Source organism: Panthera leo, chromosome B2 (assembly GCF_018350215.1).
Source record: "Panthera leo isolate Ple1 chromosome B2, P.leo_Ple1_pat1.1, whole genome shotgun sequence".
NCBI classification, from domain to species: domain Eukaryota; kingdom Metazoa; phylum Chordata; class Mammalia; order Carnivora; family Felidae; genus Panthera; species Panthera leo.
Window position 1 is genome coordinate 141,230,287 of NC_056683.1, and position 16,412 is coordinate 141,246,698.

The window sequence follows — 16,412 nt, forward strand, 5'->3', positions numbered from 1 at the left end:
CTCAAGTTCTGAGTGAGCAGGACTTACACTTACAAGTTAGGTATATCTGTGCTCCATTCATTCCTAGAAGAACTTACAGCAAGACCAAAGATGACCCATCGGATGGAAATAAGGTGTTTCCCTCTCAGTTCTTCGTGGTGCCAACCACCTCCGCTCGTTGAGTCCATGGCCCATCCAAGGGGTCCTGGCACAGCTCAGAAGAAAGAAGTCAGTTCTCATCCTGGAGCATCTACACAGACTTTTATGAGGCCATGCCAGAGACAGTGACTTGAAGAGAAAAGACCAAATGAGCTGAGTTTAAACAAAGATCTGGAAAGATATATACTGGCCTTTTTTTTTTTCCCACCACAGGGAGAAGAGTTGAGAATTCTGTGTGGACTGAAGGAAGACTGGAGCAGTGGAGGGCTCCCTCCATACCTCCTTGGTGGGGTCTCAGTGAGGGAAGTTTGCTGCCCTCCATGGCTTTGGGGGGAACCTGAGGGCAGAGAGGACTGGGGCCTCACTTCTTGGGTCAAGTCTAAGGAGACAGCATAAGGAAGTCAGGTCTAAGGAGTCTGAGAACCAGTATAAAAGTGGCCAGTGGAAATCACAGTAGGTGACTAAAAGCACAGAGACAGCCCATCCCCCTCACCCCAAGGCCCCAGATGGGCAGGAAGGAGCAGCTAGGAGTGTCCTGTGCCTGGAGTCAGGTGGAGCACCTAGGCACGAATTAGGGTAAGGGTCCTCAAGACCCGTTACTTCCATCTGTTGGGGAAATTTCATAATAGACCGGTTTTTGTAAGACAGCTGCCATATGTCACAAACTTCTCTGGGCAAACACAGATCTGTAATGTTTACAACATGAGCAGCAGCCTAGGGTGGCAGTGACCCTGCCTGTGGTCAGATGGGGTTGCCACGAGCAGATGCTGCCAGATGCCACACGAGTCATGGCCCCTCTGCAGCTGATGTAGACGCTGAAGATGCCTTGAGAGGAGTCCCGTCTCCGCAGAGGCCACTGAGCAGAGACAGTGATCCAGAACCAGTGGCTTGTTCCCAAAGGACACTGACAAATGTTATGCCCAGAATTCGTGATCCCCAAAGACCACTAGGGAGCCGAGTCCGATGCAAAAGCAAAAGAGCCTTTATTCGAGCTAGGTCGAGCTCAGTCCCCTACCTGCACCAACGCAGCGGTGAGATACTGGGGAGAGAGAGCGAGTTTCAAAAGGACAAAGGTTTTACTGGGGCCTAGGGACAGTTGGTGAGGTAATGGCTGTGGCCTCAGCCGATTGGCTGGGGAAGGGAGTCCTGTTACGCAGGTCGCCGGGCGTGTTTTGATCGGGAAGTTTGAAAGGGTGAGTGGGAGGTTACTCAAGGAGAGGAGGCGTGGTCAAGGTGAAGGACACAGAACAAGATGGAGTCGGCCGGCGTAGGCCCGCCCTTTCAACAAACACCACACAGATTCTAAAGAAGCCCCCAGTTTGAGGGAAAGTGGGAATTCTAACATGACCAACAAGATCCCTGACTTAAACGGAGTTTCCCTGGACTAGTTTGTTTTTAGCTGTGGAGGCACAGAGCTGGAAATTAAGTAGTTCTCAAAAATTAGCTTGTTTATAACCTGGTTTGTGACTATGACATTTATTCCTGTCACAAAGAGGTACTTGGTCCCTGGCCATGTGGAGTTTCTAGCTTAGTGGTATGAGGGGCCAACACAGGCATGAAATCAGCTCCCTGACTTTCTTCCCACCTCTGGCCTTATTCTGGCTACTATGGCCTACCGTGGCCTCTACTGCATGGGCACACATGGGCGCACGTGTGCGCATGCACACACACATACACACACACACACGGACTCTCCTTCTCACAGAGGCTTCTCCTCCTCGATCATATATCAGCCTTTCTTCCTCAGACATGCATGTGCATCTCCTCCCTACACACACATACAGAGGTTTGTCCTCATACACAGGCCCCTCAGCTAGCACCCTGGGAACTTCCTTCCCCAGGCATCACATGACTCTCTCAGCACAAATCGCTGCCTCTAAGACACCCACACCTTCCCTCAACCCCCAGCCCCTTCCCTTGCTTTTCGATTTTTTCATAGCAGTTTTTGCTTCCCAGCATCATATACAATATTGAAGTTGTTTATATTCTGTTTCTACAAATAGAACATGAATCCGATAACAAACAGGGACTCTGTCCTGCGCACCTATTGTATTCCCAGGGCCTGGAGTAATGCCTGGCACATAGTAGGGGCTCAGTGTTTTTTGAATGGAGGAAGAATCTTAATTTAGAGGAAACTCAACAGTGCAGCAAGCAGGAGCATGCTCCCCAGAGCCTGTCCTTCAGAAGCTGCATTTGCTGTATTTGTCTTGCTGGCCTGGGCTCCGGATTCTGAAGGCCCATCAATGCATAATTTCCCTACTGACTCAGGCAAGTTTGAGAAATACCACTATCCTGCGTTTGCGGGGAAGATCTTACATTTTTCCCATTTATGGATTTTTAGGATGGTCTTCATAATTGCTTGGGCTTAATGGTGTGCAAATGCTGCTAGTTTGAGTGCCTTAAAATTTTTTTTTTAAAAAAAGGAAAAAGCAGAAAATAGGGAGTAAAAAGAAATGGTTGGCTCCCAATTTCTAAAGCAGGATGAAGCTTCACCATCATCATCACCTCCCAATAAGTGAACTTTGTACGACTGTCATGGTTATGCCGAGTGGACACTAGTTGTGGGGGACAGGGAGGGAGGTTGCTAACTTGATGGCCACCTGTCAGGGGCTCAAAAGCAGTGACAGCACTTGTGGGTCCCCCCCACCCCTTTCCTGCTCCTCCTGACCTCTACCACCTGTTCATGGCCATTTCATGACTCGTTGACCCTCCACTGAAGCAGGAGTAAAAGAGAGGAGAATCAATAACCTGAAACCAGCTTTCTAGAATTCCTTTGTCAGCACAGGTGGCTTCAACTCTAAAGATAAAAGAGAAGAGGGCAAGGGGCGCCTGGGTAGGATGAATCGCAAAATCAACAGAGGACATTCCCCAAATGTGTGTCCCATGAAGACTCACAGCTGCTACAACGTCCCATCAGATAACCCCGGTCCTGGGTCTGGCCCTAGGCAGCACCAGCAAGCTCTCTTTCCCTTGGATGAGGCTCCCCCTGAATAGTGCCCGGTTCCAACCTAAAGACAGGGATGTTGGGATGTGATGCTTAAGTCCGTCCACATTTCTAGAGAGCTGGGAATCAGTATAAGCCTGCAGTCAGGAAAATCAGTTCAGGATTTCCTGGGTTGGGTCTGTTTTAGGCTCACTCTCCAGAGTTGGTTTCCTTTGCAGAGCAAAAGCCTATTTAGGCTTGTACACACCCAACTGCCTGACTTAGGAGGACTTCAAGGGATTTTAAGAGGAAACATGTTTGAAAAAAAAAAAAAGTTCTACTGCAGCCAGCGGAAGTAACTAAGGCCTGAGGCTTCTCACCCTTTGTGTGTGATTACCTCCGAAGACTGTGAGGAAATAGGGGCCTTCCTGCCCCTTGGCAATGCGGGCCTACTGACAACAGCTTGTCAAGAACCTTTGTAGTTACCCCAATACATCCATTTCTACCAACGACTGTATTTTCCTCTTCCCTAGTGAGTAGAGGCCCTACTAGGGCAACGGGCCTTCCCCACCAGGTCCCATGGAAGACCCCACCTCTCAGAGGCTGCACAGTGACAAACTACTACCCAGGGTGCCCAAGCACTGGGCTCCTGGCCCTGCACTCACCCCCATGCAGCGAATGTTAAGGACACTCATTGTGTGTGCCTTCACCTGCCAATTCAGTATCTGTAACTTTAAAAGAAGATAAAGTGGCTGTGTGGAGTAGCAGAAAAATTGTCATGGAGAAACTAGGCCTTCAAAAGGCGAACGATGATTTTAGCAAATTTCTCTGGTTGACCTTCCCTCTCCAAGGCTCTGCAGAACACAACTCCAGGGATGGAAAAGGAGCCAAAAGCCCCATTTCCCCTGGAATTCACAATTCCTCTGTCCAGCTAATCGGCACAGTTACAGCAAGGGAAGTACATTAGTCAGTGACAGAGGCCCAAGTCAAAGTAGCTTAAGCAAAACAAGGATTCATTGCTTCACAGGGATAACCCAACATCAGACCGGCTTGATCCGAGGGCTCAGTTCATGCGTTAAGGACTTGATTTTTCAACCTCTCTCTCTCCATCTCTCAGCTCTACTGCCTCCAGATTGACGTCACCCTCAGAATCAGCCCTCAGAGTGACAAAACAGTCACTGAGGGCTCCAGGTTTAGGTCCTCCCAGGTCAGCAGCCCCGTGAAGGAGAGTAGGAGGGCTCCCTCCTCCACATCTACCAAGTCCTGGGACACCACGTCATGAGGTCTGTGCAGGCCATGCTCAGTCCTGAACCAGTCACAGGAGCGAGAGGACTCTGGTGACCTGCTAAGCTGGAGCTGTGTACCCACCCCTGCCACGGGCATAGAGGCGGCCCCCTTCAAGCGACAGGGACCGGGAGTAGGGCGGAATGGCTCACCGCATGGAAATCAGGGCAGGCTGACTGCAGAGAGGACAAAGCAGTGACAGTCCCCGCATTTCCCCTGCATAAGCTGCCACTGGACAATACCAGTGAGTAGAAAAAATCAGGAACACCAAAGCTCAGCCAACCTAAAAGGGTCTGGCAGAGACTAACTCTGGACTCAAACAAGGAATGGGAGCCCGCAGAGCGGTTGCGCAGCCCAAACCTGGAGCCGGGCATCGTCCTGCGTGCCTCCCTCATCCTCCCAGGTTGTCAGCCACTTAGTCCTTCCGACTTCAAAAATAATTGCCATCTGTCCTCCCTTTTCCATCCCCCCACCACCACTGCCGAAGTCAACAGTGACCACTCGTATCTATTTCTTAGGGCTGCTAAGTGCCACAAATTTAGCAGCCTAACACCACAAAAATTTATTCTCTCTGTTCTGGAGATTGGAAGCCCAAAATCAGGGTGTCGGCAGGGCCATGATCCCTCTGGGACGCTGGGCAGAGCCCTGCCTTGCCCTTCCCAGCTTCTGGGGATGGTGGCAATGTTTGGCGCTCCTTGGTCCACAAGTATGTCACTCTAGTCCCTGCCTCTGTCGTCTCGTGGACTTCTCCCTGTGTGTCTGTGTCTTCACATGGTGTTTTCCTCTTCTTATAAGGACACCAGTCAGATAGGATTAGGGCCCATCCCAATGGCCTCATCCTTTTGATTATATCTGCAAAGACCCCACTTCCAAATAAGGTCACATTCACAGGTATCATATAGGTTAGGACTTAACATAACTTTTCGGGGGGCACAATTCAATCCACAATATCACCTCTTGCCTAAACCATGGATGGCAACCTCCTAAAGGTCCCTTCCAATCTTAATCTGATTCTTTCCAATCCAGTGTCCAAACTACAGCCTGAGTGGCTTTCCTAGAATACAAATCTGACCATGTCCCTCCCTTCTTCAACCCTCCACTGGCTCCCCAGATGGTCCACAGGGCAAATTCCAAGATCCATGACATATGTGGAGGCTCGTCTGCAAACACTCTCTCACCTCTGTTCACATGTTCAGTTCCCTGGAGTCAGGAGGCAGAGCTCACCCCCTAGGGCCACACAGGGAAGCACCAGGGTCTTTCAGGAGTGCAAAGATGGGGAGGAAAATGCAGACGAGACCCTTCCTTGTGGTCTCTGAGAGAAGGAATGGGTGAGGCAGGGTAGGCAGGCTTGGCATTGGCAAGTTTGAATAATTTCAGTGGGCTCTGGATATAAAGGCTCTTCCTAGTGACTGGCGCCTGGGTCTGGGTCTAGGTCTGGCACCTGGGATAGGACAGGTGGAAAGTGGCCCAGAGTGTGACAGCCAGATAGAGAAGGTGGTTGGGGCTTGGGCACTGGACTGGTTAGTTTGCATATAAAAGGCACATTTCTGGGAAAGCTGTTTACTCTCTCTGGGAGTGACTAGCCCTGGGAGGGGCAATCCCTCAGGGTCAGCAAGAATCTGACGTCAAAGCATCAGAAAGCCTGATTAATACCAAGCTGCATACTTCCTGTGTTGTGTGAGCCTGTTGGCAAGAGCCCTCTGTCTGTTTGTTCTGAGCTGTGTTTACATCAGAAGCTGTGATACGAAGTGATACAGGCACCCAGGACAGAGCCTTTCCTGAGGCCATTAAATGTGCCAGATCGGGTTAATCAAGATGCCCCACTGGAGGACTCCATCCCGCCCTGCGCATAACCGACAATGCAGTCAGGTGTCATTGAAGACATTCCAAGCCCCCTGTGTGGACTGGAGTTAGCACCTGGAAGTGTGGGGAGCTGTGTCCTCACCAGGCGTTGAGTCCACCCGCACAATGGCAGGTGTGGGGCATGTGTTCGAGGCTTCCACAGGTTCTTTATATGCCTTGGGTTTAGTGAGCCAGAACAGTGTAACCAAAGAATAGTATATATTTAAGTCATGTGTAATCATTAAAGAGCAAGCAGGCTCTCAATCCAAAAGTACAATATTTCTGTAAAATTCTGGGGGGAAAATACACCACACCTGTGCAGCAGTGTCAGCCAGGGGTCCTCACCTTTTCACCCACTGGCATTCCTTTTCCTGATTTCCCCTCCATGGAGCCTGTGGAGTCCGATGAGATAATCATTATTTTATGCTCCCATTTTCTTATAAATCAGGAACATGCATATCTATTGATCTTAGCTACTGGTCATCTAGAGATAAGCCATGTTTCCATGGTGAGTTTTAACTCTAGCCAAAAGCAAAGGAACATGATGTGCTGGTTAACTTGTGTGGCATCAACTGAACAAGTGGGTGACATCCCATACACTTTGTGATATACTGAAAATAAGCCACGAACTCCCGTGGACTTAGTCAGGAAATATGTGCTCAGGAACCACTGGACTACAGCTGGAAGGATCCAGAGCAACTGGAAGGATCCAGGTGTCCCTAACTGATGAAAAATACCAGTGCCAGCTCCTTCAGAGTAAGGATAACCTCATAAGGACAATAATATTCTTATGTGTTCAACCCACTGTGGTATTTTCTAGGCATTACTTCAGCTAATTACCATATCTGTCTTATGAAATAGGCTCGGGCGCCTGGGTGACTCAGTCAGTTAAGCGTCTGACTTTGGCTCAGGTCATGATCTCATGGTCTGTGAGTTCGAGCCCCGCATCAGGCTCTGCTGACGGCTCAGAGCCTGGAGTCTGCTTCAGATTCTATGTCTCCCTCTCTCTCTGCCCCTCCCCTGCTCATGCTCTGGCTTTCTCTGGCTCTCAAAAATGAATAAACTTAAAAAAAAGTTTTTTTTTTAAACTTAAAAAAAAGAAAGAAATAGGCTCAATGAAGTACAATAAAACCCAAGGTCCCTGCCAATTGGGAAGCCAGGGTGAATTTTAGATCCCCCAACCTCAGAGCCTGTGCTCTAAGCTCTGCATTATGTTGGAATGTGGGCTTTGAGGATCTCTAAAGAAAACTGTGTTCATCTGCTTGGGCTGCCATGACAAAATGCCACAGGCTGGGTGCGTCTGAACAGACATTTAATTTTTCACAGTTCTGGAGGCTGAAAGTCTAAGATCAAGGTGCTAATCAGCATTGGTTTCTGGTGAGACCTCTCCTCCTGGCTTATAGACGGCCTACCTTCTTGCTGTATGCTCACATGGCCTCTTCTCTGTGAGTGGGAGGGCAGAGAGAGAGATTGGGGAGAGAGAGAGAGAGTGAGGGAGAAAGAGTCAGAGACAGAAACAGAGAGAGACAACTCTCAGGTATTTCTTAGGGCCCTACCTTTATGACCTCATTTAACCTTAATGAACTCTCTAAAGGCCTTATCTCCAAATACAGTCATTTTGGGGGTTAGGGCTTCAACATATGAATTTGGGAATACAGTTAAGTCCATAGCAAAAATTGCTGCACTTTTTTGTGGATTCACTAAAGAGCCACCACCTGGGGTATCCAGACTCTATGCATCCCCTCTGTGTGGAATCAGACTCACCTGAGAGGTCTGGGCACCTGGGGCCCAGGCTCAGCAATGTGGAAAGGTGATTTTCTAATCACCATTCAGATTATTCTGGCTTTCCAGAAACAAACATGAACTTGCAAGCAGGAAAGACTTCTCCATTGAGGAGGCTGAACAAACGTAAAGACAGTGGGTGTTGGATTCCAGCAGCTCTGAATTCAAGTGCCAGTTCAGTTGCCTATAAGTTGAGTGACCTCAGGGAAGTCACTCAGTCTTTCTGAGTGTCAATTTTTCCATCTTCAGAATGTCACCGCCAGCCCTTATAACCAACCCTCACAGGGTTGTTGTGTCAGAGTGGAGAGGAGACAGCTTGTGTCATGTGCCTGACCCATAATAAAAAGTCAGAAACCATCAGGCGTATGCTAAATTGTCAGTTGCACTACTGGCCCCCGATTTGAAGATCTAGAAGGAAGTCTTCTCACACTTGGCTGTGTGCTTCAATAAACCCTAACAGCTTCTCTGGGTCCCTCTCCTTAGGGTCACCAAGGCATTGCTGTGAGCCTTTCGTTGTCAACATTTAATTAAATCAGAGTGACATTTGTCCCCCAGGACTATCAGGTGTTGGGTAGAGGTAGCACCTCCTGGGAGTTGGTCTAAACTGGGGTCCTGATCTGGCCAGACTGATTCAAAAGACTGTACTGTCACCAGGGCAGCGGCAGAACATCTGAGCTGAATAACTTGTCCTCTCACTGTCCTGAGTGGTTTGCAACTGGCTGTTTCCATCTCCGGGATTTTGCTTCATCACTATGAAACAGTGCTGGGCCCCTTGGTCCTTGCAGCTATGGCGTCCTTGTGTGGCTCAAGACACTGTCCCCCCACCTCCTGGGACTGAGAACTGGCTGGGGTGCTGGCCAAATGACAAAGTCCAGCTTCTCTACCTTCTCACATCCCTGGTCAGACTCCAGTGAAGAGCAGGAGGGAGATGGGCTGGCAGGCAAGGGTGGACTTTTGCACTGTGGGAGGTGGTACTGCCACTTATGGACTAACCAGCCTCTGATGGACTCTGAGCTCTACCTCTTACTAAATGTGTGCCCCTTGGTGAACTACCCTGTGTCTATAGGCCTCAGTTTTCTCTGTCTGTAAAGTGGGCACCATTCCATATCCTCTGCAGTATCACTTAAGGAGTAGAGATGGTCCATGCAGAACTATGGATAATATGTAGCTCTTCATAAGTAGTAGCTATTATTATCTCTGTCATTGTGATTTTACAGTTCTTAAGGAAATAGGCTATCAGATGGGAAGAGAACTAAAGCCCAGTACCTGGGGATGCTCTAGGGTTTCAGGCTGGATAGGAGGACAAGGCCTGAGCACTCTCAGGATGGTGGGCTTCTCTCAACTGGCATCTCCTAGCACATAATGATGGGGTCCTCTCCAACAAAGCATTCCTCTTCCTGAAATTCCTGGTCATGGACACAGAATAGGCCAGCCAGGCAAACACATTGGTTGGGCAAGATTTTTCCTTTGCAGTTAGTGTGTTTCCTTTGGTAAGATGGGACTTTCCAGCATCCGAATCTCCCTTTGCTGGTTCCTCCAGTGGAGAGCAAGCAGTTATGCATGAGATAACTAGGGGAAGAAGGAGGTGTAGAAAAGAGTGTTTCTCTTAGACATTCCTTCCACTTCTGCTGGATTCCATGCTGTTTCCTGAGCTCCTACAGATTTTAAAGACTCCAAAAGAACCTCTGAGATGCTGAGACTAGGTTATCAGCTACTGCAGGGGCTGCCCATACCATGACGACCAGAAATAGGTTGTCTGGTGGCCACTTCCTGCTCATGGATGGAGAGGGAAAGAAAAACAAAGCAAGTATGAGGCATAGTGAGAAATCTACTCAAAAATGGTTCACCCCAAAACATTGCCCTACCAGAGGAGCCTCTAACTAGATAGTGCACCCTATTTGGCTTGGCCTAGATTGATGAACCGATCACCAACTAGCAGCATGGGTTTCCATGATTAGTTCGGTTCACTGGAATCCTCCTCTGAGATCTGGATTGTGTTAGGAGCAGGAAGGGAGCATATGTGGCTGTTGAGCAGGCGACTGACAGTGTCTGCTACCCAATCACAGAAACTGCCTTAACACTGGAGAGCCACCTTGTGCTGAGCAGGAGCTTGTCGTAATTGGAAGAGACCCTTTGTGCAAGGGTAGTCTGTATCAGGAAGAAGTACAAGTCCAGGTAATTTACACCTGTGGAAGGGAATGCAATGTCAGGGTCGGGGAGTGGTCTGGCAGGCTGTTGGGATTGAACCCAGTCCCATCACCCACAGCTGCTGTGGCACACAAAATATCTGCTCTACTGGGAGGGGCAGGGAAAGGGTCATGCCCTGGATCCGTCCACCTCTTCCTGTCCTCCATTCACCCTTCCCCTCACCTCTGCTTGCTTACGAAAGTTCAGCCCTGAAAGAGAAATTCTGCCTGCCAGAGGCTCCACCAAATCATCCTCAATCTGGAAAAGGTGCCAGAGGACAGAGGTGTCCCCTCAAGGGCACCCTAAACAATCATCATCCCAAATGACAACAGATGTCTGCTTCCTGCCTGAATGCACTTTGTTTTGTCCAGAACAGCAGTACCTCATTGACCTGTGTATTATCCTTGGACTTACAGTGGCCTAATTCATTGGGAATGTACAACTTGAGAAAACAATTTTGTCAATTCATCTCTCTAAAACAGTTTTCTAGGTCAACCACTATGTGAGAAGCAGCTGATGGTTGATGTTTTAAGAGATAATAGGTTACTCTCTACCCCAAGGTAGTCGACAGTGTCTCATACAGCCAGGCTCACACGATAGTCTGACCTTTAGGATGGCAACTAAAATTCATCCCTTATGTCTACACTGCTAGGTTGTTGGTGACTATCCAGAGTATTGGGTTGAGAACAGCTCAGGCTGCACTAGAAAGAGTACTGTGTGCCATTCACAATGTCTGCCGTGAGCAAAGCACAGGAATGATGGCGATACCATGAACTTGATATGCCTAGTCTAACCTTCCACCCTTCAAGAGGCATCCACTGTATATTCCAAGATAAAGAAAAAGGTGCTCATATGCCAGCTGGATAGAGACTTCCACAGAAACAAACCTTTGCCCAGGTTGAAGAAACCGTGGCAACAAACAAATGTTCTCTCCTCCTTATGCTATTCTCATGCCCAATGTCTGAGTCAAGAATTTTTTTTTAACTAAGCTTTTTCTAAGCCCTAGGGGACTATTGGAATAAAGAAGCAAACCTGATCTGTATCTGTTTTTATTATTCTCTGTTTGTAAAGATTATAGACTAAATGATCTATAAAAAGTGGTGGGGGAGGGGAACAAAATCTAAGAAATAGGGGTCCTGGCTTAGTTTGGTCAGTACTTTTGTATTCTTGCCATGTGACTCATCCATGAGAAAAACTCAAACTACATTAAATTTATGAGTAACTTGATGGTGTGTGACCAAAGAATGAAGAAATCTTGCAACAAAGTTTTGTTTTCCAGGCCCGAGTTCCCCCAACAGTGAGTTAGGACAAGTCTCATGACCAAACTGGCAGGCCCTGGAATCCCGACTGGCCTGGGCCAGGCCCTGCAAGGAGAATCCTGGGCTCTGAGCAGCAAGGGTGGGCCTCTGTTATTTCAGCCTGGAAAACATCTCCACCCCACCCAGGGAGAGCCAGCCATTCCTGAAGGAGGAGACGGGGATGCTGGCAACCCATCCCTGCCCGAAGCTTTACTGAAACCAGAGCTGGGTGGACCCTACCAACCACCTGAAATATCTCCTAGAATTCTGTATTTGGCTATTTAATGAAGCAACAACATTCTTTTGTGGTTTCTGTCCTGCTTTTGGATAGAAAGGAAGGAAGGGAAGGGAAAAAGCCAACATGATGCCTGTCATGTTTCAAGTAACCACTATCGGTCAAGAACTCCCTTAAGTCCTTTGTAACATATTCCATTATAATCACAAGGTTCATTGGATGAATGAGAACCCTGCAGAGGCCCCTGTTGTTTGTCTGAGGTCCCACAACTGGAGCAGCAGAACTGGGTTCACAGAAAGGCAGCCACATGCTCTCCACCACATTCAGAAGTAAGCTCTGAGTCTCTGATGGCCTACAAGTGGACAAATGGTCAAGGCCTTATAACAAGAAAGAAGGAAAGCTTTTAACTTGGAGGATATTACTTCAAAAATGTTCAAGCTTATGTGTTTGCTGGAGGGTTTTTTCCCCCCTGATGCATTACATTCTAAATTCAATGCCCTAGAAGATATTGAATAGACAGGACAAAATCCATTAGGCTTGTTGATTTATAGCTTTTCAGCATTTAGAAGGAGCAGCTTTCAATGTGAAATTGATTGCATGCTGCAGCCCATTTTAGAAATTTGTCTCCTTTTGCTAGTAAGTGATTTATGCCATGTTCCCATTATTGCCTCTTTTTGGAAGGAGGAAAAAATACCAACACAAAGAAAATTCGGTGTCCAGTATCTTTGTGAATCCTGCTCAACACTCCCATGGCCCATCTCTGCATTTTTTTGACTGAAGAGTAAATAGCTGGGCCTCTGGTGCACAGTCAAACAGAGCTGTAGCAGGGGTCCATCCACCAATGCACACTTTCTGGTGTCAATGAGAGGAGAGCGGTGGAGATTAAGGAGGAGTTAGCTAGGGTTACTCTTGATCCTCTTCCACACCTCTCCCACCCCCCTGCCGGTTCTCCGTGGTCACTCCATCCTTGCATCGTCCTATTTACTGCCCAGTGCTCTCTAGATGGGGAGTATCCAGAAGGCCACAGGTTTGTAATGAACAGCCTTGTGTCTCCAGCCCCTAGCACAGGGCCTTGCACACAGTAGGTGCTCCACACATGTTTAGTTGAAACAACAGTTCACACCCAAGTGGCTGAGGCTGAGAGGGCCTGTTGAAGGATGGAGCCATATGCCATAGCATATGTATGAGACGCCTCTTGAGATTGTCACGGGTCTCTTTGAACTGCAATCCTAGGTTTCTCTGTGTATTCTAAAATACATGGCATGGAAATATACAAAATACTTTGCCAAAATAAAGAAACTCCACATCTATGAGTTTAGAAGGCCTGGATTAAAAACTAAAAGCTAGATCAGTTTAGCATAACTCATACTAGGCTTGTGTGGCTCACTGCTTTATTGAACAAACTTAACTTAGTATTAAATGCTACACAAATATGAAATAGCTTTATTTTCTCATTCATTCCAGTCCTTTAGTGATCTTAATTCTGAGCCCTTATTTCTTTGATGACACAAGATTATTAAAAAAACACAAGTCTTGTCCAATCTATGTTAATCCACTTCTGTTTCATATCCCCACCTCCTCCCAGCAGTGATGAGGTCCTCAGTTCAGAAATTTGACATGAGGAGGGGCAATGTTGGCTCTCTCCACCCTCTCCACCTTGCTCCTTCCTCCACAGTGCTGTGCAGAGGAGGAGGAGGAAGGGAAGTCCAAAGTCTTTGCCCAGTGGTGCCATTCTGCTTCTCCCTTGGCTGTTGGTACAGCTGACCAGCAGGTGCTTTCTCTGTGAGGTCCTGCATGAGCCTCCTCACCTACAGCTCCTCTGGCTTGGCCCACTCAGACCCGCCCCCAGGCCCTGCCCCCAGGGTTCAACCCACAGCCTCCTGCTTCTGGGGCAGTGGTAAAGGGCTCAAGTATGGCTACCTCCCAGGCGTCCCTTGACCCACCAGAAACAGTCACCTCTTGGCAAGAGACCAGTGACTCTACCATTGACCTCTCCTCTGGCCATTCATTTCAAGTAGCCACAGCGGGAATGATTATATAACAAGATTCTCCAGAGTGGCTCCAGAATCAAGAGAAAAACATTGCCTCCAGTCTTTTCCAAACTCAGGGTGAAATTGTCCACTTCTTTCATAACAATTATGAGCTTAGCTGTTACATTAATGGAGGAGAGCCAAAAGTCAGGATATACAAAATCGTGGTCCATCACACTTTATTTTAGAAAGAAGACACGGAGTCAAAGACAAAGGCAAACACACTTAGATGCTGAGACAAACTTAACTCAGGTTCATCTCTTCCTGACTCAGCCTCCATGTCTCCTGAGCCTGAGCGGAGGTAACTCAGCTTAGAAAATAACTCATTAAAGATAATGTGAAAGCAGAGTCATGAATTTAGCTTCCAAAATGCATGTGAAAGAGTCAATACTTCCGTCTCCCGGTTCTTGGATGTTCTTGAATATTCTTGAGTAAGCCTGGTCACAAAGATTAGCTGATGAAATAGAAGTCATAAGGGATTTTGCTCTCCTTTAAAGATAGATAGAGCTCTCCCCTTCCAAACTGCTACAACACATGTAACGGTGATCTGGCTGCAGCACGTGTCACCATGCTGATCACAGGGCTGATTCTACTGATCTGGCTGGTTAGGCAGGTGTTTCTTCCTCTACTGCTGTTCTGTGTGTGTGCCTCTGAAGCTGAACACTCTGTTGAAGAAGACAACCTTTCCTGAAAGAGAAGGACTGTTCTGTCCAGGGTATATGCTAGAACCTCCAAATAAGCTCCTCAAAATTCCTCACCTGTGTTGTATGGCTTTGCTGATTACATCTAGAATCTGTCCTCCCTTTTGCTTTCTTAAGGGAATTCAAATTTTCATTTGAGTAGCCTCCCCTACCTCATGTAGCCCATGGACTTAGGGAGGGGAGGACTCCCAAATTGGGAGGGCCCTGATTAGTCTAAGACAGAGAATGGGGATAACTGTATCTCACACCTCACAGTGGTGGGGTCAGACACAGGAAATGGCATTCAGACAATCCCAGCATTTGGCCCATGACCCAGTTTGGGCCAATGAGACCCAAGCAGACGTTTGCTGGAAGAGACCATCTCTCCTTCTGGATGGTGTATTGTGTGGCTACAAGCTCTGGGACAACTGAGACAGTGCTATCACCAGGACAGACCCCAGGCTGAGGATGACGCTGACACTCTGTGGGTCAGAGAACCCAAGATTATGAAGACACCATGGAGCCAGGTAACCAGCCACCCTGAAGCCGCCCTAACTCTGGCCTCTCCTTACTGGCAAGCCAATCTGTTTGGTGTTCTGTAACAGCATTTTAAAACATTCTAACAAGACCAGTCACATAATTCATTGTCCAAACCCAGACACTTTTGCGAGTGAAACGGGTCCTCTTAATAATCCTACCAGGACTGCACGTATAAACTGGGACTGCTCCAGCAAATCAGAATGTGGGGTCACTCTAATCATAACTGATAGAAACCATAGCGTTATCTAAATGAATCACCAAGCTTGAAGAAAAAGCAAAATCAGAGTCATTTAAAGGAATAAAGCAACCTGACTCAGGTCCAGCTCTAATTCCATCTCCAAACTGTAGCCAAAGCGATCTTTTCAAAACCCAGATCTGATCATGTCCTCCCCTGCCTACAACACTACAGCGGCTTCCCGTTTCTCTTGGGATGCAGCCTAAGAGCCTCTGTAGGGCCTCCCTCCTCTCCAGCCTCCCCTGGCGGGAGCTTTGCATGCACGCGGCAAGGAAGGCCCTTCCCTCTCACTTACCCACCTACTCCAGAGCCTCACCCCTACGGCAGTCTGCCCATCACCCCTCCAACCTCCACCCCAACCTGGAGCCTTTGTTGTAGAACCTGTCAACCCCATTCCTGCCCTACCTAGCACCTCTTTGGCTCTTCATTGTGGGTACAAGCGAACAGGGATGTATCTGCTCTTGCTGTTTGTGGTGTGAGCCCCATGCAAAATGCCTGGCCACACAGAGATCCTCAAAACACATGTGTTGATAGAATGAACAAGTCCTAGGAATGCAAAGATTAAGGCACAGCAGAAATCCTGGAGGGTCCATCTTCAGAGTTCAAAGTTGTCCTTGTGCCATTCAGTGGAGCCCAGAAGGACAGACCAGCTCTCCCTAATGATGCCTTTGACTGCGGCTACTGAGGCTTGTGACCCTCTCCTGTGAAGCCAGTGCCTTCGAGCACACTGTTTCCGAGCTTCTCCTATGACGGGAGTAGGGGGCTGGCAGAGGCCCTCTATAACCATTGAATCTGATGCAGCTGCTCAAAGCTCAAGGGGTAAAGCATTGTGGTGTTTTCTTCCTAAACCCTAAGCTGCAAACAGGTAATTTTTTCTTAAATGTTCAGTTATCTAAAGGTCAAATCTGTTTCTCCAATAATTACCTCCCTCTTCTGGCTGGCATAAGTGAAGGTACAAAATCATTCTTTTCTTATTTCAGCCAGAAAATGAGCTCCCTAACACAATTCCTCTAGGGATAGTGTATATGTGTGTGTGTGTGTGTGTGTGTGTGCGCTCTGGACAAAAGAGGAGAGGAAAATCCTTTTAAGTCTTGCCTGGTCTGTGTTCACCCACCATCTTAAACCTGTATTCCGGCAGCAACAGTAATCACACCCCCTGTGGTTACCTGTGTTGAAAATTCACTTTTCTTTCCTTGTTCTCAACTCCCACCCATACTGCCAGCCACTCTTGCAGCCTT

At 47.9% G+C, this 16,412-nt stretch overlaps 1 protein-coding gene across 5 annotated transcripts in view; it reads left to right on the forward strand.

The window, feature by feature from the left end:
• The window catches only part of LOC122220530 (palmitoyltransferase ZDHHC14), a 533,561-nt gene that overhangs the window by 297,791 nt on the left and 219,358 nt on the right, over window positions 1-16,412 (forward strand). The gene's annotated exons all lie outside the window — the stretch shown is intronic.